At 38.1% G+C, this 23,497-nt stretch overlaps 1 long non-coding RNA gene across 1 annotated transcript in view; it reads left to right on the forward strand.

The window, feature by feature from the left end:
• Window positions 1-17,588, forward strand: part of LOC136144081 (uncharacterized) — a 351,985-nt gene extending 334,397 nt beyond the window's left edge. The window contains exon 5 of the long non-coding RNA XR_010658477.1: window positions 17,454-17,588. This is a non-coding gene — a long non-coding RNA (uncharacterized lncRNA). The remainder of the gene's footprint in view (window positions 1-17,453) is intronic.
• The last annotated feature ends 5,909 nt before the right edge of the window (window positions 17,589-23,497 follow it).

Raw genomic sequence — 23,497 nt, forward strand, 5'->3', positions numbered from 1 at the left:
CATTATCCCACCTTCAATCTTTCCCAGCATCAGGGTCTTTTCCAATGAGTCAGTCCTTCGCATCAGGTGGCCCAAGTATTGGAGTTTCAGCTTCAGTATCAGTCCTTCCAATGAATATTCAGGGCTGATTTCCTTTAGGATTGACTGGTTGTATCTCCTTACAGTCCAAGGAGACTTCTCTAACACCACAGTTCAAAAGCATCAATTCTTTGGTGCTCAGCTTTCTTTATAGTCCAACTCTCACATCCATACATGACTTTGTATACAACTCTCATATCCATACAAACCATAGCTTTGACTAGATGGACCTTTGTTGGCAAAGTAACGTCTCTGCTTTTTATCTGATATGCACATTTCCAATATGCACATGTTTGATGGTAACTCCTCATATTATCCAACATGCCCTTTTTGTCCTGCAGAACGCAAATCATACTTATTTTTGACCTCCCCACCTCCACCCTGGTGCTCATTTTTTCCACTCCCATCAGCCTATCAATATCCTGACCACTCTTCAGGATTTAGCTTGAGATCTTTTCTCCATGAGTCTTTCTCAAATCTATCTCTTACTTCTCTGAATTTCTGTTCCCAGATAATTGGTATCATGTTTAGGGTTAATGCTTTTGTGTGTGTTGGTTTTCCTTCTACAGCCCTGCTGTGAAAACTCTGGATGGAATGCCTAACTATACACATCTCTAGCCTTCCCAGTGCCTGCCAAGATCTGGCTCAGCAGGTCCACAGAACCCTCTGTCAATGCTGTGAAGAGGATGTGGCCGCCACGAGGCAGCCACTGAAGTCTGGGTTCTTTGTGCCTCTGAGCCTTCACTTAAACTCTTGCTGCTGGGAATGCTTTCTTCCTCTAGCACTTCCCTGTGCAGTCCTGGAAGATCTAATAATCTTTCTTTCAAGCAGTAGCTCTGTTTCTCTTTATAGATCTCATGATTTTTTTCCCAGTGTATAATGATCTCTGCCCTTAAGTCACATAGCACAAATCATCAACTCTTTTTTCAACTTAACCATATGCTATTGGTTATTGTAACATCAGTGCTTCTTGTTTGGTAAACTGTGAGCATATCCTGCTTTGAGAATCCTGGGCCCTGTTTTTAGGCTGGGGTTATTCCTTAGGTTCCCCCTTCCACTCCTGGTCCTGGGGATTCCTCAGCTTTTCTCTTCTCTTTGCAATAACCCCCACCCACTTTATATCTTGGGTTCTCCTACTACTTGCTGAGGAGTTAGCTCCTGGTATCAGTGCACACAAACATATAGATTCTTTATACTTTTAGGATCCAGCTGATAACTAAAGAAAATATGAAGTTGGGGGAAATACACGGGATATCCTTGTATTTATTATATGAATATAATAAATAAGCTACAGAAATACAAGATATAATCATTATACTTATAGCATCTTGCTTATAATTTTGGGTGTTTTTTTGCTCGCTGGGTCCTAGAAATCCTGCTTGTCTCTAGCATTTGTCTTATAATTGAATAATTTAGTTATCGCCACAGTGATCCACTGTGTATCAGGTACTGAACTGGGAGCTAGTGATGAGTCAAACAATTCTTGCCATTAACCTATAAGTATGCTGAAATCCTTGTGTTGGAAAAATACCAAGTGCTCTTTAAACCCCTTCATTTATTCAGAGTCTGCAACCTAGGTCCTTAAGTTACATTTTTCCATGAAACTCTTCAGTCCTAAAACTATAATTAGAAGGAGAATAATAGGCTTTAACTAGAATTCCATAGTTGTAACTTCAGTGTGACTATAAAGTGATGACACTAATATTTTAATAAGAATGGTACAAGCTATACACAAACATGAGATTTATCATTTTAAGTAATTGTCTTGAGAGGATACACATTCATTTTACTGATGTTGCTGTTGCTAAAAACACATTTAGCATCTTTTTTGATATTGTTTCCAAATCCATTTGATCACCATTTAGCAAATTATACCCAACACATTTTAGCTTCACCTAATTTTGTGTTCTAAATAGTAGACTCTAGTTTAATCATAAATCTTATTTTTCAGATTCAGCTTAGAAAACTTTTAGCCTTTTCTAAAACATATACATACATATCTCCCAGTTGGTAAAGATTTGGCACTTTAGGACAGATCTCCCCAAGAATGTGCTTTTGTTTCTAAAAACAGACCTTCAAATGTAATTCTCAGTAGGTTCTGAGCAAGGACAGAATAATTAGAATTATATAAAGCTTCCCATGGGGACCATTTTGATTGACAACCCCAGGTTAGGATGGGTTACCTGGAAACAGACTTTTGAGATGTAAGATCACTTTCACAGTGGTGTACTGGGTAATACTCTTGGGAAATACAGTCTTGGCAAGTTAGAAAAGTAGGATTCAATAGAGGGGAGAAACTGACCCTCAGTGCAGTTGTTACATGGAAGTAAGAATTTAGGGTTCTGAAAAACCATAAAAATTGTTCTATTCCAATAAGTCCCATGTTCTGAATGTCCTTCTAATTGTACAAAAGACCAAGACAACTTAGTAAGGAATGCTATTTCATGAATACAATATAAATTGATGATCTGCCAGTAAGCTTCTCGTGTGATAGTTGTAGGCCTACTACTGCAAATAGAATTACGCCATTTAATAAAATGGCCAAAAAGGGCATCCAGTTAGGGAGTGCCAATGTAATTTACATTTCTTAAATAGATTGTAATTATATTATAATTACAGGAATTATTTCCTAGTTTCCCTGCTTAATTCAAATCGGCCCAATTTCATCGTTTGAAGTATATTTTGATTAACATTGAATCTACACTAGCAGGTTTATATGGGGAAAGGAATTCATGCTAATCAATTAAATCAGATTCAATCAATGCCAGGAGAGTAAGGGGCAGCTGAATTCCTGCCTTGGAGTTAGCATTTCAGTAAAATTCTTAGCCTTGACTGATGCTTGCTTCTTCTTTGTCCAAATAGGAGCTGAAAGAATAAATGAATGTAAGTACATTGTTTTATTAGCTTCAGTTTACTCTCAAACAAGAAAGAGAACCTTGGAAGTTCAGCCTGCACTTTTAGACTGTGTAGGTAAGATTCTCTGTTAGAATATGTTGGGCTAAATGATCTGATAAATCAGGGTTTTGTCTGGACTGCAGGCTCTTCCACCATCTACAAATTCCTCTTCAGGTCCCCTTCTAGCTAGGTCCCCTGTGCTTCCGCATAACTGCATACACCTCTCTTGCAACATTTAGGCATCTGTGTGCGTGTTTATCTCCCCCATCGGATTATAAGCTACTCAGCAGAAACAGTATCCGGCTACCTTAATTAGGTAATAGGAGCTTTAATATCATCACTTTGTAGATGAGAAGGAAACAGTAGAACTTGTTCAAAGTCTCATGGCTGTTCAGAGATGAAGCCAGGATTTAAACTTAGAAAAGTATAACTCTCCTCATGCCTGTCTGTGAAGTGCTCTGCCCTAATCATGTCTGTATCTCCATTAATGAGAAAGCACCTAACCCATATGAACCCAAGTCTCCTACATTGCCGGTGGATTCTTTACCATCTGAGCCACCTGTTTACATCCCCCCAGTGAACTGATAACTGATAGTTTTTAGCTCTCCAAGTAATTCAGTGGCTTGTGTAATAGACTTCTCTTTATCGAGGAATGTAGAATTTTTTGTCTTAACCAAGGCTATACCCAACATAGACAATCCAGCAATATCCTCCAGCCCTTGTCTAACTGCTGAGACATAGAGACTATGATTGACTTTCAGGAAGTACCCTTCCAACCTGTAATGGGATCCCTCCCTTCCTTTTCTTTAGAGTTGGAAATTTCAGGAGAGAGACTTCCTTTGGGAGAAAAGGCAGGTAAAAATGTAACTAGTTATTTGGTACATGCATTCCACTTGGCCTTTCAAATCATTCATTTACATTTTTTAAAATTCTTTTTCCCTATTGGGAAGATTACCAAATGACCACCATGCTAAGAATGATCCCTGACATGTTGCTGGGAGAGCATGTGAATAGGGAGTGGTCACGTTAGTTCTCTAGTATAAATTTTGCTGTCTAGACTCCTGACTTGATATTGAGTAGAGCTCAATTGATATTGAGTGGGGCTGAGTCCAAGATGAATAAAAGTACCAGAATCCTGAGAAATAAGTTGTTATACAAACTGTTGGTAGCCTAAAGGATTCCCAAATCTTCCTGCTCTTGTCATGGTCACTAAGGACACTTGGGTGGAATACCTCAAGTCTTGGGTGGAATCACCTGGATAGAGCAGTTAACTGGTTTATCATAGTGTGACAGTATTTTAAGATAAAGAGATAGCAGCCAATTGATTTCCCATTGAAACTAGACTCATTGGGCTGCAGATCACATTGGTGCAATGGTTTTTCTGCCTGATTGCTATAGGACTTACTGAACTTCTTAGTTTAGTTTTCTATTTCATTATCATTGCATTTTATGCTGCTTAGGTAGCAGAACTTCATGACAGCTTATAAGGCTGCTTGAGATCTTTGGGCATCTGTTGGTTTCTCTGGCACAGGCTGCCATATAACCCCACACAACCTCAGTCCTCTACAAAGGCATTATGCCATCCGAATTGCACTGCCCTATTGTGTCTGTCACAGTGTCTAAATTATTTGCCTACTCCCTTTGTATGTCAAAGAGGATGAGGGCTGAACCAGGGTGAAGGATGTATTACAAAAACATAGGAATTATTTCCTAAATGACAATTTCTAGGACTTCTTAATATTTCTAACCTTTATAGTTGAAGGTAATTCCCTGATGTATAAAAGCATATCCTGACACTAACTTACAAATATTTTATACATTATGGTACAAAATAGGGCCTTAGCATAGATTATTCCCTGGAAAAAGAAAATGCATATTTAGATTGAAGACATCGATGGAAACAAGATATTCAACAAAGACATTGTATAAGTTTCCAATGGTTGCTGTAACAAATTATCACAAATTTAATGACTTAAAGCAGCAGAGATTTATTATCTTATAGTTCTGAAGGTCAGAATTCTGAAATAGGGCTTATGGGGCTAAGATCAAAGTATTGGTAGCTCTTCATTCCTTCTGTAGGCTTGATGAAAGAATCCATTCCTTGCCTTGCCTAGCTTCAAGAGGCAGACCACTGTCCTTGGCTCATGGCAACATCCCCTTGACCTGTACTTATATCATCATCACAATCCTCACATCTCCTTCTCTATCTCTACCCCTTCTGCTAACCTTGTGACTGCATTTGGCTCACCAAGATAATTCAAAATAATCTATCTGAAGATCTTGAACTACATCTGTAAAGTCCCTTTTGCCACTATATGGTGACATATTTATGGAGGTGCTGGGGATTATGGATGTCTTCAGGAGCTTATTTTTTTCTGTCTGCCATGGATACTATTGCTTCTGGTGTTAAATAAAACTTTTAGTTATGGAGATAAAAGATATGATTGTTTGCATTCCCAAAAGACAGAATGAAGATCATTAGTAAAATCGCTCAGTCATTTCGCTCTCTATGTCTTGTCACCTGTTGTCCAACATCTTCAGTGACTGATGATATATTGATACTTTTTTGTGTACACTTGCTTGCTTATCTTTCTCTTTTCTTAGCTATGAACAATAATTAAGTTTTGAACTGTGCACATGTCCACATGTGAATGCGTAAGCCCTACAAGAACATTCTTACAGGGGCAAAAGTGAACTCCCTTCTACATGCATAATGATTTGATGCATGTCTTTGAGCTGTTCTTCAGAAATTAAGACCTGCCCCCCTCAGGCTAAGGATTGCGACTATATGCTGGTCACAAGTACATAGACCCCAGACTGACTGGAATGAGAAGGTTAATGATTAAGATTTTGGAAACATCACCACCATCCTATTATCTCACCACCAACCAAGCAGGAAAAAAAGAAAGTTCGTGAGGTGCAATCCTTACCCCAACTGTTGCTTTTTAAAACCATTACTTGAAAGCCATTGTGGAGTTTGGGTCTTTGAGCATTAGCTGCCCATTCTTCTAGCTTGGCACCCTTCAATAAATGCTGGGCTTTCCTCAATCATTTGAAGGAAAAAAAAAAAAAAAAACTCCCTTCTGAAACCTTTTGATGGTAGCATCTGTGGTAGCCAAGAGATCCTACAGCTTCAGATTTCACCAGTCTTGGAAATTGTTTAGGTTGGAAATAGTTGCCTTTCATCCTCAGGCTCATAGCTGAGAAGAATCCTGTCAGATTAGGTTAGAGTTTCTGGAATTGTCAGAGCATGTTACTTTATAGTGACTCTTCCATTCCTAGAATATCTTAATCTTGTCTATCTCTACTCATTTATTTCACAGCTCTAGGCAGAATGTGAAGTCACTTAGTCGTTTCTGACTTTTTGTGACCCCATGGACTGCAGCCCACCAGGCTCCTCCATCCGTGGGATTTTCCAGGCAAGAATACTGGAGTGGGTTGTCATTTCCTTCTCCAGGAGATCTTCCCGCCCCAGGGGTTGAACCTGAGTCTCCCACATTGTAGGCAGCGCTTTACTCTCTGAGCTACCAGGGAAGTCAACCCTAGGCAGAATAGAAGCTGGTTAAAATCTCAAATATCTTGTTTTTTTTAATAAATGAATTTTAAAGTTCTAGTAACATTGATGACACCAAAATATAAAAATCAACACATACATATATATGAGAATATTCTATTTATATATGTAGTAATTGTACACTTCAATAAGACTGAATGATTCATAGCAATTATCAGAAAGAAGCACAAATATGAATCTTAAATCTTCTAAAAGATCTCTATGTTTTCCCTTAAGGGAAAACTGAGTTTGTTTTTGCTAAGTAGTATTTTCTTTTTTATTTTATATTATATCAGATTTATATAATTTACAGTTTTCAAGATGTTCATCAAATATCTAATTTTCAAAAATCTAAGTATTAATTTCCCCTTTCTAAATTATGAAAGTTCTCTAAAATATTTACGGTGTAGAGTAGTAAGAAATGGAATGCAATGCAGTATGTGGCATTCTCTATTATTCAAAGGTCTTTCCTCAAGCAGAAGCTTTGGATACTTTGTGATTTTGTGGTAGAGTGCTTAAAACCATTCTTTGGTTTTCCCATTTGTAAAGTGAAGAGCACTGTTTTTGTTTGTTTTTTAGAATAATAATTTGAGCAAGTTCATGAGGAGAAAATTGCAGTAATAATCAGCTGTTTCAACATGCTTTCAAAAAATGAAAGAATAATCAAAAATGGATTTACTGTGTTCACCATACAGATTCTTTGAAAGCTAAGAGATCTGAAGTCTGGTCCAGGTAGAAGATGATTCACCAGCAAATAATTTAGATTGTTCTGTGGTTTGTTCTCTGATGGCAGTAAGGACTAAGTGCTAAGATAGTGTCAAAGCCAAAATGCTTCATTTCTCTGAGTGAGCAAAGGAAAACTTCAGAGAAGTGGTTTATTGGAAATGTCTTTAGGTCTTTTTTACTATTTTAGATACGGATGTTACTGGAGAAGGATGCTGTGGATTGACAAGTCAGCCAGAGGGGTGAGTTGGAACATTTTATTTTTCTCAAATAGATCATAAAGCTGTTACAGGCATGATAAAGAAGTGATACAAGATTCTAAATATATGGACATGTTTTGAGAGTATCATTCTGCTAAAAGTGGAACAGCTGATAAGCTTATGCCTATTTTTGCTGGCAGGTTCATCATTTATAGGCAGTAAAGAAAGAAAAATGTTAGTGAGATAGCTGGTCCAATTTGAAAAGATTTCCGACTTTGTAGAAGAAATTTATCAGATGATTTGATGACTGCGGTTTTGCTCAGTAATAAACCACAGACTCAAGTGTCAATCGAACCTAGATTCAAATCCAAGACATACCATTTACTCACTGAACTACCTTGAACAACTTAGTTCTTTGAGTCCTCAATTTTTCACTTGTGTAATAGGGAAAATATTAATTCAGATAACATAGAATTGCTGTCAGGCTTAAAGAATATAGTGCTTATCAAGTGCTTAGGTCACAGTAGGCACACAAAAGTTTGTTATTATTATGATTTAGAAAGGGATAAATAAGTGAAGCCTGCATAGACCCTTCTTGCTACACTGTCTTCCACAAGAACATTACCTAATTTTGCAACCTAGATGCCTGGCATAAAAAAGGAAGAATTATCTTTTAGGAATCAGAATCAATTATCTGTTAATAAGACTAACATGTATTTTAACCCTTCTGCCACAAATTAATCTGAAACTTTGCTAATAAAATTTTATTTTTTTCCCTTCTTGTAAAACTTGCTGTGAATTGCATCTAAATTTACATTAAGTTGGCTATCAAAATCTTCTGCTTTTATTACAAAAGACTCTTGTAGCAGAGGGAGACAGTTTAAATGCATGAGGAATGAAGTAGAATAATGATTTGGGACATATATTCTGATAATTACTACTTCCTTTCCCTAAGCTCCCCTACAATAAATGGACTGTCTTTTAAAACTTCATTAACAGGAGATTACAAATTTTAATGGTGTACAATAATTTTACCTTAATTTTAGTAATGTATTCCAGGTATCTGTTCTTCCTATTTTCCTTGAAAGATTCTCATGATTCAAAAAGTTCTTTAAGAATTGAAGTATTATATAGCATTGGTACCAAATGCTTTTTATATTTTAATTCTCATGTAAGAGATTATTAAACCTTTAATACTGCAAGTGAATTAACAGATGAGTTTGTTCTTACACAAAAGCAAATTCTTTTTATCAACTTTTAAATTTTTAATAGAAATTAAGGCTTTCTCTGCAGTGCATGTGGTTTAGTGGATAATGCTCTAAGAAAATCTGGCAACCAGTGCTTTAACCAGACCTAAGTGCCTAAATTGCCTGGGCTATAATTCAAGAAAACATTTGGGTCATTTTAACATTTAACAAAAAAAATCACATCACCAATGAATAGGCTTTCATGCTGAAAATGGCAGCTGTCCAATTCAGAGACTATCAAGGACAAAATGTTGATCTTTCATTCACTGGTCTGGCAACTAACCTTTGTAACAGTGACTTTTTTTTTTCACTTTTTCTGAACATGTTTCATATTCAGTGATGTTTTTAAACCTCTGAATTTGAGAGCAACTAAGTAAACAGATTATGCAATTTTATGCAAAATCCTTTTCCAAAGTTTCAGAAAGAGCCAAAAAGCTTTTCTGGAACAGTCTTGGGTTTAGAAGTAACTTCTAAGTAGGAACACAGAAATTTCCTCCCCAAGAGAAGTTGTCCTTTAAAACTGTCAAGAATAAACAAACAACAGCAATTATTCTCTGGTTCTTGCTTCCTCAAACTCTAATAGTTCTGCAGATTGGTCCTATGAGACACGAGAAGCCTCTGCATTTTCTCTGAGTAAGAAGTTTCGGATTTAACTTCATACTTGAAATTGTTCTTCCTGTCTCATCATGTTATCAGTTATACCCTGAGACATTTTTCAGCTTCTGTTTAATTGATTCCCATACTCTTCTGTAGAGACTGTCACTGATGATCAATTTCTCCAAAGTTTAGAGTTTAATTTAAAATTTTTTTTTTTTTTTTGGTAATTTTCAATGGAGGATGAGTAGGGGAGATGAAGAAAGTGGCAACCCACTCCAGTATTCACCCCTGGGAAATCCCATGGAGAGAGGAGGCTGGCGGGCTATAGTCCATGGGGTCATGAAAGAGTCAGACACGACTTAGCGACTAAACAACAACAATGGGTAGGACAGGATAACATTTTATAATATGTTATTGTGAATCCCTACTTCAATATTATTTTATATCCAGCTTACCCAAGAGTCGAAGATGTGACATTTTTAGCTTTGGGGATATTTATGTACTTTGGGGTTACTATGTACTTCAAAGTACTAGCTTGGAGAAAGGACAAATTAAGATATTAAATAATTTAAAAAAAAGAACTAGCAGGTTCATTTAGCTTTTTCTCAGCCAGTTCATTGACCCTCAGGAGTTATACCTGTGGAAATATTAGGTGGCACATTGCTTTAGAATAACCTTGCCTTGTTCTCCACTCCCTTTCCTCTCAGCCAGTCTGAGGACCCTGTGTCTCCTGTGACCTCCGAGCATCCATTCTCTGAAATCATTTTCTGCTTCTGCTGGGAAGTATGATATGGAGGGAGTTCTGGTATATCATACAGAGACTTGCAGTTAGACAAGTTGAAATTTCCTTGATTTTTCTCATGGTAAAATAAGTGTCTTGGAGGAAAAATGTTTCTCTTGCCCTCTTTGTTTGGTACTTGGGGAATACAAATTAAACTAACAAAAGGCAGATTAACAAGAAGAAAAAGCACACAACTTTATTAATTTTTACATGCACAGAAGTTCACAGAAAAAAAATGGAACTCAAAGAAGTGGTTATACTCAGGGGCTTATATATCCTTGTAGCCAAAAAAGGGGATTTGGACTTAAAGGGTCAATGAATTGTGGGGGAGTGACTAGGAAATAAATGGGGCAGCTGATGGAAAATGCGGGGCTATTTTAGTGAGGTTTATTTATGCAAAAATATTTTGATGTCAGCTGCCCCTTCTTCAGTGAGAATTTTGCTCTTCTCTTTTAGGGGGAGGAGGTGAGAAATGAGGGGTCTGAAATGGGAGGTACTTTCCTCAAAGGGAAACTTATGCCCTGCTTTGAGGCAGATGAGAGGAGGGCAGAGAACTCTTCTGCATCTGTTGATTCTCAGTTGCCTTCAGCTCAGTATAATACTTATGCCAAAGTGGAATGTTTTAGGGTGGCCTATTTGGTGCCTGTCATGAGACTAATTGTAGGTGGCTCTTCAATAGATGTCAAATTCCTTCCTGTTCAACCATCATTTCACTGCCCCCATTCATTTCTTCTCACATCTTTCTCTCTTGGCTCAGATAACTTCCTCAGTGTCCTTGTCCGGTTTCCTCATTTCTGTGATCTGATTTTTCTGACATTGAATCCTACCCTTCTTACCCCACTTGTATCCACAAATGAACTTGACTTTCTCTTCCTTAACTGGATTTGCTGGGCTTGATATGTGATCTCAGGCCACCCCTGACCATCTGGACTCCTAGGTCAGTGATGCCCACCCACTTCTGCAGCTGTCATTCAATATAGATTACAAAGTCAAGGTCCCAGGGTTGCATCCTGTCAAAGCATCTGCATCTATGATGATATTATCACTTGATGAGAGCTTGTCAGTGAAAGCATGTTGAGATACTTTTGAAAATTATTTGGCATGTATTATCAGTCTTTGTCATCAGCATCAGTTTTTTCTTTCTAATCAAATAGCTTTCAACCAATTAAATTGTCTTCAGTTCTCTCTTATTTCTCCATAATGAGTTATGACCAAGCCCTCTCAAAGTTTCCTCCACGTATTCCTTACTTTAGATAGTTCTCTTCTGCCCTAGACCATTGTCATTGTCACTTCACCTTATATCTGAATATTGCTTTTAGTATTTACCCATTTGATTTTTAAAGTCTCCCTCCATTCCAATTTGCCAAATTAATCTTAATATTGCTACTTTGGTATTTTACTATCCTACTCAAATACTTTCAATGGCTCCTTATAGTCTAAAAGATAAAACCAAACTTTTTTCTTTTTTCATGTAAGATGTTCTACAGCAGGAATCCTTTCCTTCTATCCCTATTCTTATCTCAAACTTCATTCAGAAGAATTCTTTAGCAAGGACTGATCAGTCTTCTCTCGTCACAGTTCTTAAAAACACTACATGACTCCTGGCGTTTGCATCTCGTGGTGTTTCTGTCATTTAATTTCCATTCTTCCTTCAAATCCTAAATTCAGTGCTTGCTGACCACTCTTCTGGTTGGTCTGAAATATGCATATTTTATTATACACATTGCCTCACATACGTAGTGAGAACACCCTCTTTGTCATTCAGAAGTGCCCCAGCTTGGAGGAGAAATGGGATGGTCACTCTACTTCTGAATCTTTCCTTTTCTATCCCAGACATAGTGATTATTTTCCTCCTCTGAAATCCACTGAGGCTTTCCTAACTAAAGCCCTGCTATGGCACATAGAATACACCATAAAAATAATGTGCCTACTATATGCTAAAGGCTTTAATACGCTATCTTTAATCTATAGTTGATTAAATTTATTTTCAGATAAGAAAAATGCAAAGAGCAGTTTTCCATAACTTGCTTCGCAGAGACAGTACTAGAAGAATTTTGATTTACGTTTGTGCTTGAGCCACTACAGTGTTGGCAACTCATCCTGGCTTTCCCCGGATTGTCCTGGTTTTAGGACTGAAAATCCCACATTGCAGGAAACCCCTGTGGTCCCTGGCAAACCGGATGGTTGTTCTTCCTCCCACCACATCTTCAAGACTTCAGCCCCCTTGAATACACAATAGACATTCCCATTGTGACTCCCCAGCTGTGTTAGAAAGAAGCCCTCGATACACAGTCCAAGGCCTTTCCTCCATGCTTTCCTCTAAACCTGGAATAATGCTCCATTGAAATGTCATGTTGCTTTCTCCGCAGCACTGGTTCATGAGTGTCTTTGGTTTTTACAGTGACAGTGTAATTATCTTTGAGGAAGAAATTATGTCCTTTTTGCTTTGTGTCCCCACGCTGCCAGCTCTGCGTGTGGCCTGCAGGTGATGAACACATGCTTGCTTGCTGAGTAGGAAAGCTTGATGGCCTCTTGTTTCTGAACATATGGGTTTAAATGGCAGCCTGTTAAATCCCGCTTCAGTGTTGTAAACAATCCTCTCCCTGCACCACTTTTGATGTCTCCAAAAATATCTTTCAGCACAAATAGGGCACTGCCCTATGGCATATCTACCAAGGGCACGTAAGTACCGTTGTGTACCTCCCCCTTCCTGGCCTCTGCTGGTTTAAATGCCTATAATAGTTCTGTTCCCCTCAGCCTCCTGATACTTAGCCTGAGAGAAATCACCCCTTAGGTAATCTGCTAACCTCAACATTCATGAGAATAGAGATAGTAAATTATTGAGCAAGTTTAAATTGGAGAATTTATGGAGAGTTTCTGACCCAAAGGAGAACTTGATTTATGTCCATTTTGGGGGGTAAGCCTCCTTTGATGGTGTTTGTTTTCATGCTAAGTTTGAGGGCTGCTTTAAATGAATCCTTTCCTTCTAATATAATGCATCTCAGATAGCTTTGCTGCCTCCTTTCTCCCTCAAATCATACCCAGGGACAGGTATAGTCACTGGCTTTCATAAAGCCTAAGGCTGCAGGGAGGTTTTCCAGTCTGTTTCTGAAACTGCAGTTCTTTCTGACCTTTTTTTTTTTTTCTTGCTGTTTTCTATGGAAGTGTAGTTGATTTACAATGTTGTTTTAGCTTCAGGTGTATAGCAAAGTGATTCACTTACACATACATCTATTCTTTTTCAGATTCTTTACCCATATAGGTTGTTACAGAATGTTGACTCTCAGAGGGTTCCCTATGCTGTAGAGTAGTAGGTCTTTGTTGATTATTTTATATGTAGCAGTGTGTATATGTTAATCCCAACCTCCTAATTTTTTCCTTCCACTCCCTCACCTTGGAATTGCAATTCATGCCTCCTCTTTAAGGCCAATCTTTGCTCTACCTCTTGCATCCCCATAGCAAATCAGATCATCTTAGTGTATGTGGGGATTTGTGTTTGTCAACATTAGAAGTTCATTAACTTGTTAAGGATTTTTTTTCCCCCGATTTCATTACTGTGTCCACAAGGGTTTTATGCAACCCACCCAGCCATCTATGCCTCATCAGAAATTACCAATTTCAGAGCTTGCTTCATATCAGTTAAAGAATGTATATTTTGAAGCTCATCAAAAGAAAAAAAAGCCATTGTTGAAAGATGATGCAGTCAGCAATTGTCTTATTATACAAACTCTGCCTATAAGTTGAAATAATCCTCTTTATCTCTTCAAATGGAAGTGGACAAAGGCTATTAACTTTCTTTTGTCCTTATGTCCCTTCACCTATCCTTTTAAAATTTTTATTAGGTGCTTTAGTGTGTGGGTTGAAATCAATAGAGGACAAGCTATTAAAAATTATTAGTCGGCTATGGCGCCTCACTAAATATTAAAGCAGCTTGGCAGATCAGCGCGTACCTCTAGGCATTAGGCCTGAAAGAAATAATGGTCCAGGCAAATAGACACTAGAATCCAGATATAAAATATGGCCACTGTGCCGCTTTGGGTTTCTTTTGGCTGCTGTTGTTCACTGTTAACATTATTCTGGTTTTTGCTTTTATTAGTGTGAGGAGACGGGATGGGGAGCATTAACTGTAGGAAGGATCCCTTTTAAGGAGACATTACATCAGGAACTAGCTATCAGAGCAACTGGGGAAAAATAGAAAACAGGTGCAGAAACAGGTGAGTGGAATATTGCTTATTACTGCTCTGAATTAAGTGCCTGGGAGAAATGGGCAATTTTGCTGGGTGCTGTGTGCCTTGTATTCTAGAAGGACTGGTAGACAACCTGTTAATGCAAACTATATGGGAAAGAATGTCAACTGAGAAGCTTAAGGCACAGGTAGGGCTGTGTAGGCAGAAAAATTATGTTCTCAGGTGAATGAAGGAACCAGGAGCAGAGGGAGGCTGATTCTGGGGGCACATACTTGAAGCTGGAAGATTCTGTGTAAAGAATTAGTTCTAAGACAGGGTTGGGGTGACCAGAAAGACCTGGATAAGACTGGAATACCCAGAAGTCAGAATTTGACTTTAAATCAAAATTCCTTTACCTAACATTTTTATTCTTTGTAATTTTAGATACATAAGTCAGCATGTCAAACCTCATTTCTGTTGTTATTCAGTTGCTAAATTGTATCTGACTCCTTGCAACCCTATGGACTGCAACATGCCAGGCTCCTCTTCCACTGTCTCCTGGAGTTTGCTCAAACTCATGTCCATTGAGTTGGTGATACTATCTAACCATCCCATTCTCTGTTGCCCCCTTCTCCTCCTGCCCTCAATCTTTCCTAGCATCAGGGTCTTTTCCAATGAGTTGGCTCTTTGTATCAGGTGCCCAGAGTATTGGAGTAAGGAGTAAAAGAAATAGACAAACTCCAAGAATGCACCTCTAAGAAAGTTCAAGAATGAAATGGTATCTCTTGGGTCCCTGTGGGTGAAATGAGGAATTTATGGCCTGTCATTTTGTCTCCACCCCAGTTAACACCCAGACTTTTCTAAGCTTGTGTGGGGTGTGGAGCCAAAGATTACATTTTGCACCGTGTTTCTTCACTGGGAAGAATTTTTTATGTTTACATTCTGCTTTACCATTTGTAACCACATTTCCAAAATTATGGATGTTTAACTCAGTTTAACTAGTTCATAGCTTACATGACATTCCCCATTTGGAGATTCTTAAATTTTGTTTGGTTTTTTGGGAAATGAACTACATGAAGAAGTTTTCCTTAGGAAGTTATATGACAGAGACTGTTTTTATACATGAATAGCAATTTGGCTGAACTTAAGGTTCTTGACTTCAGATATTATCCTCTCCATGGTTTCATATGTATTGTTCTGTCTTCATCCAGCCTTTCATGTGGCAGATGAGTGCTCTGAGGCTCACCTAGCTTTATTACCATTTGCATATAGTTGTTGATGTGTTTGATAGTTCTGTTTTATCTCTTAAGTATAAACATTGCTATATAGTATAGATAACTATTTTCATTTCTAGAATAAGTAATGGAGAATGTGTATAAGGCACTAGGAATAATCTGGAGTTACAGAAGACAATTGAATTTTCTACTATGAAAAGAAAGGAAGACTGATGGAGACTGATAATAACCAGGTAGAAGATGCCCCCTGTACTAAGTTGTACAATGTCAGACTAGCCAAGTGTCTGGAAAAGAAAGCTGAGCACCTAGAATGGTTCTTGTGAGATAAAGCTATTGGTGATAAAAAGAGAAAGATACGTTACATAATGAGAAATAGTGATACACAATAAAGTAATTATAAAATTGAAGCCAGATATAACAAAGAAGAGAGGAACATTTATGTAGAAGGGGGAAGTTCCAGGGAGGGAGCTGGAGGTGGAAACAGGGCAGGGGAAGAAAGAACTGTATTTCTCTTGATACATATGTCAGATTTTCTATCTTGTCATTGAGTTTCTGCCAAATAAATTGAGAGGCAAGAGCTGTTGGGTGGAAGCTGTTCTGAGAGTTATTAGACTCAAGGGAGCACCACATAAGAGTTAGCTGAAAAGTACTCTTTCTGGTAGATCTTCAGCTCTTTTAGCAGTAAACTGTATGAGGCCTCATCACTAGCCAAAGCACAGTTTGGAGACAGGTCAACATCTTGTGATATTTTTCTTTTATCCTTTCATTTAGAATGTCACAAAACAAACCAAAGTGTGTCCTTAGTTGGAAAATTCTTTCAATCTGTCAAGTTAACTTTAAAAGTTAACGAAGAAACATTTCCTTCGGTTATCTCTGATTATTCTTTTTTTTTCTTTCTTGATTTCCACATTTACCTTACTCTCTCTCATTCTATTTATTTGCCTTTCCCCCTGCTTTACAGGAGGTCATCTTGAATTTTAATTCTAGTATCTAACTTACATTTGTTTAGAATCCTTTCTTATTTCAACTTGTTCCCTATTTTTTCTTATACTGTTGTATATTATTTCTCTTTATGGCTTTCTGTTCCTTTTTCATGGAATGTGATATTTTTTCACTGAGGACAAAGTAGACTTCAAAGTTTGACTATTTTCCTTAATAACTTATCCTCAAAAATATATCATTTCAGTGAATCTTCCAGTGCCTTTATTAATCGGAATAAGCTAAACTGTACATTTAATAACAAACATGTCCCCATTTGGGGGGCCTCATAGCCAAGTTCATGTCTCATTTCACTGGCTTAACTGTGGAGTTTATTTCTCACTCATTCAGAGTTCACTGCAGATGGGGTCTTTCTCCAAGTGCTTGTCTTCCATGCGGGAACTCACTTCCCGACACAGTGAAGTGATCGTGGTTCGCACCAATTCCCCAGCAGGGCAAGACTCAATGCTGGGTCTGGGGCTGGGGCTGCAGGTGAAGAGAATTCACAAGTGAATTATGACTTGAAGTCATGGTGAAGAAAGCAGGACTGGAAATACAAGAAGTTCTTAGGTATCGGGAATAAAATCTGAACCTTGTGATAAAACACGAGGTTTTCAGGGTGCCCGCGTGGCTGCATTTATACTTTATCAGGGAAATTATCAACACTGGTTATACATGTTGAAAAAACTGAAGAACCTAGAAGAGAAAACGGCTGAAGTTTTATTTGGTTACAGAATAATAATACTGAGAGTGGTCATTTGTATGGCTACTTGGCTACATCTTTTTGCTGTATAGCAAAATAAACACTATGCATCTCCTCAAATTAAGGTCATGTTAACTGTGTAAGCTGTCTTTCATTAAACATCCCACAAGTAGAGTCGCAGGGTTGACAGTTCAACAAATTGAAGTGAACATTGACATATATCATTCATTTTGTCACTGACTCACAGTGTTTTGTCTTCCAAGTTTTGCATGAACAGCATTTGTTTTCTCTTCCCAGATACACCAGAAACAAACTAAAGAAAAGTTACATCTTTCTTTTGTATTCTTACCTGATACCTGCTGCTAAGTCGCTTCAGTCGTGTCTGACTCTGCGCAACCCTGTAGACGGCAGCCCACTAGGCTCCCCGGCCCCTGGGATTCTCCAGGTAAGAACACTGGAGTGGGTTGCTGTTTCCTTCTCCAATGCATGAAAGTGAAAAGTGAAAATGAAGTCCCTCAGTCGTGTCCAACTCTTAGCGACCTCATGGACTGCAGCCTACCAGGCTCCTCTGTCCATGGGATTTTCCAGGCAAGAATACTGGAGTGGAGTGTCATTGCCTTCTCCGACCTGATACCTAGCAGCCTCTCAAATACATATCCAATAAACAAAAGAACACAGATAACAAAAATTAATTTTATTGTTTTTACTTTGTTTCTTTTATAAATAATTTTAACATCTCTCTTGAAAAGTCAAACATTTTCTTAATAATATATATTCGTTAATAGAGTATTTTTTGATGCAAAGCATCAAAACAGACTTCAGATATTATTCATTCTAGTTCCTAGATTCTGTCTGGATTGAGTTGTATTAATAGTTTTAAGCCAGTCAGTTGGTTAAGCTAAAAAGTAAATCACTTAGAAATATTATTTTCAGCTCTTCCTAATGTATTACCATAACAACATTTTTGCAGTTCTCAGAGATCTTTTGCCATGGACTTTGAATTCAGTATTTTTCGGTTTGCCTTTGCCAGTTCTTTTGGAATAAATCACTATGAAAATGAAAGTGTTATTCGCTCAGTCATGTCCAACTCTTTGTGACCCCGTGGACTGTAGCACACCAGGCTTCTCTGTTCCTGGGATTCTCCAGGCAAGAATACTGGAGTGGTTTGTTATTTCCTTCTCCAGGAGATCTTAACAACCCAGGAATCAAACCTGGGTCTCCTGCATTGCAGGCAGATTTTTTACCATCTGAGCCACCATAAATCACTATATCCAGATGCTTTTAGGAAACTTTGTTTATACTTCACTTGTAGTCATTACATCTTACATTTAATGACATATTTTTACAATATAGCAAACATTTTGACAACATTTGAAGTCCTTAAAGGCAGAGGTGTTTGTTTTTGTAACTTGGTAAGTATCAGCTGACTTTGGGAGCTCACTCTTGTAGGCAGTGTCCTAGCACAGGCAAGATTATCTCAGGTCTTTAAATTTGGTGACCAGTCTTTCTTCATTGTTATCATGCCTTTACTTGAAAAGATTAAAGTTTCAAATTTAAGAAGTGAACTATGAATCAAAGTCTATTTCTTAGCAAACTCTGGGAGATAGATAAGAACAGAGAACCCGGGCATGCTGCAAAGAGTCAGACACAATTGAGTGACTGAACAACAACAACAAATACAAATAATTTTTGGTAAAATGTGTTGTGCTTTGAGATTATATATAATATGAGCTATAATGTCATATACATATGAATAGAAAATACTTAAAAATTTTATATTTGTAATATCCTATTTCTCATATATCTTACTTTCTTTGATTAATATTTTTACGAAATGTCAAGCTTTTCTTCTCTATCCATTTTCTCAAGTCCATATTTTTATTATATTTAAGCTACAAGTTTTAGTTCTGTTTTAAATATTCTGCTTCTCAAACCCTCCATTACAGTATCCTGTCCACATATCTTTGCTGACTACTCATAGTTGACTCCCAAGTTCCAAGGTCAACTCTTGAGCAGGATGTGTCTTGACCCCTCATCCTAAAAATCAAAATCTATCTTTAGTTCAGTCACCCAATCACAAAGTCCTGTCTTAGTTTCTTTACTCAGGAAGAGTGTAAGAAATTACATTAATATCTTTGTTGCTTTGCTTATTCTGTATGTCACCTTCCCAAGAAGCCCACACCCCAGAATGCAAAGCCCATATTAGACAGGCCCTGCCTTTCTGGTTTCAGGACTAATGTTCAGAGCCTGTTACACTGTAAGCTTTCAATATGTGTTTGTTCAGTGAAGGGAGTATAAAATCAGGTTTCCTAAGTGTCAGTGAATCTGAAAGGAAATGTTTGAATTTATGTTGAAGAATGGGTTATCATAAATGATAAACCAACCCCACACCAGGAGAAACTTCCACTGAAGAAACCCTATTAAAATAGATGAAGGCCTGAGGGCTTCTAAGGGTGGCAGCTGCTCTCATTTCAAAATAGGCCTAGTTCCTCCTCCAGCCAGACGCCCTCAATGCAGTCTCTCCCCATAGCTCCTTCAGCCTATAATCCTTTCTGACGGAATTCCTTGCCTCAGCCCAGTCCAGCAATATTTCTTTCATGGCTGGGCTGACTGCCAATGGCCCAGATAAAGGCGGAAACCCGAGTAGAATATTTTGTTCTGGTATAGCTTTCACCTTCCAGCTGCTCCATCTTCCAGGAGGAGGGTGGTCAGTGCTTGACGTGGAGGTGGAGAGGCATTTTCCACATCTTAATAGTTTGTCTGAGATAGACCAGGGATCCTTAAGCATCCTGGGGAGGAGCCAGTCTTCCTGGAACCCTGGGGACGTCAGAGCATCCCCAATTGTGCTGTTCACCCTTCAGCTGCTCAGTGATAAACACAGTTTTATTACTCATGCTTGAATTTCTTTTCCTGATCCAAAATGACTTCCAGGAGCTTCTGAGTAATAATGACAGAAAGATGAGTTTCTTCAACCCTTCACATGGGCATCTCACTGGCATAAAGCAGTGATCAGAAGCAACTAATTCCTCTGACTTCAGCACAGCTGAAATAAGGGCCATTTGAAGTCATCCAGTTGGAAAAATAGCATTAGGGCTCTCGAGAGAGTGCAGAAGTTTGAATGGTGAAATTTCTGCAAGTGGTCAGGTCAGTTTAAGAAAGAATCTCTCTGGGGGCCCTGTCCTGGGTAACTTGCAGGAGGGTTCGAGGTGTCAAGCAAATGGAGTCAGTGGGGAGGAGAAGAGAGAGCCGATAGAGGGTTATGAACTTGGCTGCTGATGAATGATGCATATCTTCATATCTTCCTGTCTTTTCTTAGTGGCCACTTTATAATTCCAGGCTTTCCTAAGGTCTGTTTTATACATTTATATTTTGCCCAATCCTTCTGACATTCTCCAGGTACTATTCTCTGGGGGATAAAAAGCTAATTTGGTTTTCTTCTGCTACTCAACTAAAATTTTTTCCTTACAAAATTACCTTGTATCTGCCCTTCTCAAAAAATGCAAGCAATCCAGATATTGTTGAGATATTTTTCAGAGGACTGACCTCTCTAGGTCGTTAAATTCTTTCAGCTCCTGGAAAAATAGATGAGGTCTAAAGGGCTGTTGAATGTGTTAAATCTACTATAATTCCCACAACTAATGATTTTTATAGAAGCCTTTTACTTGCATCATTGTTTGAATGAATAACAAAGAGTGGGGAGGTGGACAATGGACTCAGTTGGTTGTTTGCCCTCATGGATACTAATGCATAAAACCAAAAACCTGAAGGGAACATTCTGAGATAAAAGCCTCCATCCGCAGCTTCCAGGGAAAAATTTATTCCAAAACCTCAAGACATGAAGTCGACTGCACTTAACAATCTCCATAAGAAACTCTGCCACTTTAATATATGCTCCAGTGTCTTATCAGTTTTCATGAGCCCTAACATAAATAATTCCAAAACTAGGCAAAAAATGTTATTGTCTGCTTCACTCATCCACGTAGCTTCAATTTCTTGAGAAAGTGATTGGCATCTATTAGGCACTAACTGGGACAGGTAGCTCAGCAGTAAAGAATCCTCTTGCCACTGAGATTTGGATTCAATCCCTTGGTCAGGAAGATCCCCTGGAGAAGGAAATGGGAACCCCTTCCATTATGCAAGCCTGGGAAATCTCATGGACAGAGGAGCCTGGTGGGCTGCAGTCCATGGGATCACAAAAGAGTTGGACAGGACTTAACAACTAAACTACAAAACTAAAAAGCACTAACTAAAATCTTTTGAGTAAATGAATAAGAAAAACTGAATAAATATGTTAAAATTAAGTTACACAGCAGATAAAGTGATATAATTTTTCTAGTTACCAAGTATTATTGAAAATGTTTTCTATCAGTTCAGTTCAGTTCAGTTGCTCAGTCGTGTCTGACTGTTTGCAACCCCATGGACTGCAGCACCTCAGGCCTCCCCGTCCATCATCAACTCCTGGAGTTTACTCAAACTCATATGCATTGAGTCAGTGATGCCATCCAACCATCTCATCTCCTGTTGTCCCCTTCTCCTCCCGCCTTCAATCTTTCCCAGCATCAGGGTCTTCTCCAATGAGTCAATTCTTTGCATCAGGTGGCCAAAGTATTGGCGTTTCCACTTCAGCATCTGTCCTTCCAATGAATATTCAGGACTCATTTCCTTTAGAAGTGACTGGGTTGATCTCCTTGTAATTCAAGGAACTCTCAAGAGTCTTCTCCAACACCACAGTTCAAAAGCATCAATTCTTCAGTGCTCAGCTTTCTTCGTAGAAAGAAAGCTCTCACACCCATATATGACTACTGGAAAAACCATAGCTTTGACTAGATGGACCTTTGTTGGCAAAGTAATGTCTCTGCTTTTTAAGATGCTACCTAGGTTGATCATAGCTTTTCTTACAAGGAGTAAGTGTCTTTTAATTTCATGGCTTCAGTCACCATCTGCAGTGATTTTGGAGCCCAAAAAATAAAGTCTCTCACTGTTTCCATTGTTTCCCCATCTATTTCCCATGAAGTGATGGGACCAGATGTCATGATCTTAGTTTTCTGAGTGTTGAGCCAACTTTTTCACTCTCCTCCCTCTTTTACTTTCATTAAGAGGCTCTTTAGTTCTTCTTCACTTTCTGCCATAAGGATGGTGTCATCTGCATATCTGAGGTTACTGATATTTCTCCCAGCAATCTTGATTCCAGCTTGTGCTTCTTCCAGCCTGGCGTTTCTCATGATGTACTCTGCATATAAGTTAAATAAGCAGGGTGACAATATACAACCTTGACGTACTTCTTTCCCTATTTGGAACCAGTCTGTTGTTCCATGTCCAGTTCTATGTATAGTGCTATTTAGGCACTGTATGAATTTGGAAGATATAAAAAGTCTCTTAATCCCTGGTTCTATTTCTCATAACTTAAGAAGGATATATCTGTACACACAAGTAACTCCAATCCAAAACAGACTATAAAAGGTATTATCACTATAATCCATAATATACTGAGATAGCATGAAATGAAGACCTGTAGTTGTATTAAGATGAATAAAGATGGCCTGGAGATAAGATTATGAGCAGTTCTGAATTATTGGTAGGATTTGAAGGTTGAAGGCCCTTCTACGTAGAGATGATACCCACAATAAAGGCACAGAAATAGGAAAATGCAAGATTAGATTCTGAAATAGCAATCTGGTGTGTCTTGAGGGTCATATATGTCTACACGTGTCTGTCTGCTGGTGGTAATGATGAAGATGGCGTAAGTGGGTGGGGGTGGACTGGAAATGCTTGCTGGGATCTGTAAAGACAGAGAGTTCAGAATAGAAAAAGATCATTCATGTCACATAATACTCCATTGTAGGCAATCTGGAATTTTTGTCCATTTTGCCTATTGTTCTGTTTATGGCCTCTGGAAGAGTACCTAGGACATAGTGTGTGCTGGGTAAATGTTTGTTGAGTGACTATGAAATACTGTTATTCTGAGGATGGCAAATGTAAGTCTTGTCTTTGTGGAACTGTTCAACTCCCATTTTGTTTAGATTTTCTCTATCAAAGAGACAAAATTCAAACTGGAAATTTAGAATGTTATCAGTAAAGGATATATAAAGCCAGGACAATAAAATAACATCTAGAAGATTTTAATAAGTTCAATATTATTGACTATTGAAAAATGACATATTAGGTTACTAAAATAATTTTAGATATAATTCCATAACTACTGTAAATAATTTTTTGAGAACTCATGGAGAAGAGCAAAGGTGACAAGAAAATATATGGGCTACTATTAGCCCAATTCTTAAGGGCAAATTCTATGAAGCAATATGCTACATTTTGGTTCCTGTCTAAATTAAAAAATTCTA

Source organism: Muntiacus reevesi, chromosome 11 (assembly GCF_963930625.1).
Source record: "Muntiacus reevesi chromosome 11, mMunRee1.1, whole genome shotgun sequence".
Taxonomy (NCBI): domain Eukaryota; kingdom Metazoa; phylum Chordata; class Mammalia; order Artiodactyla; family Cervidae; genus Muntiacus; species Muntiacus reevesi.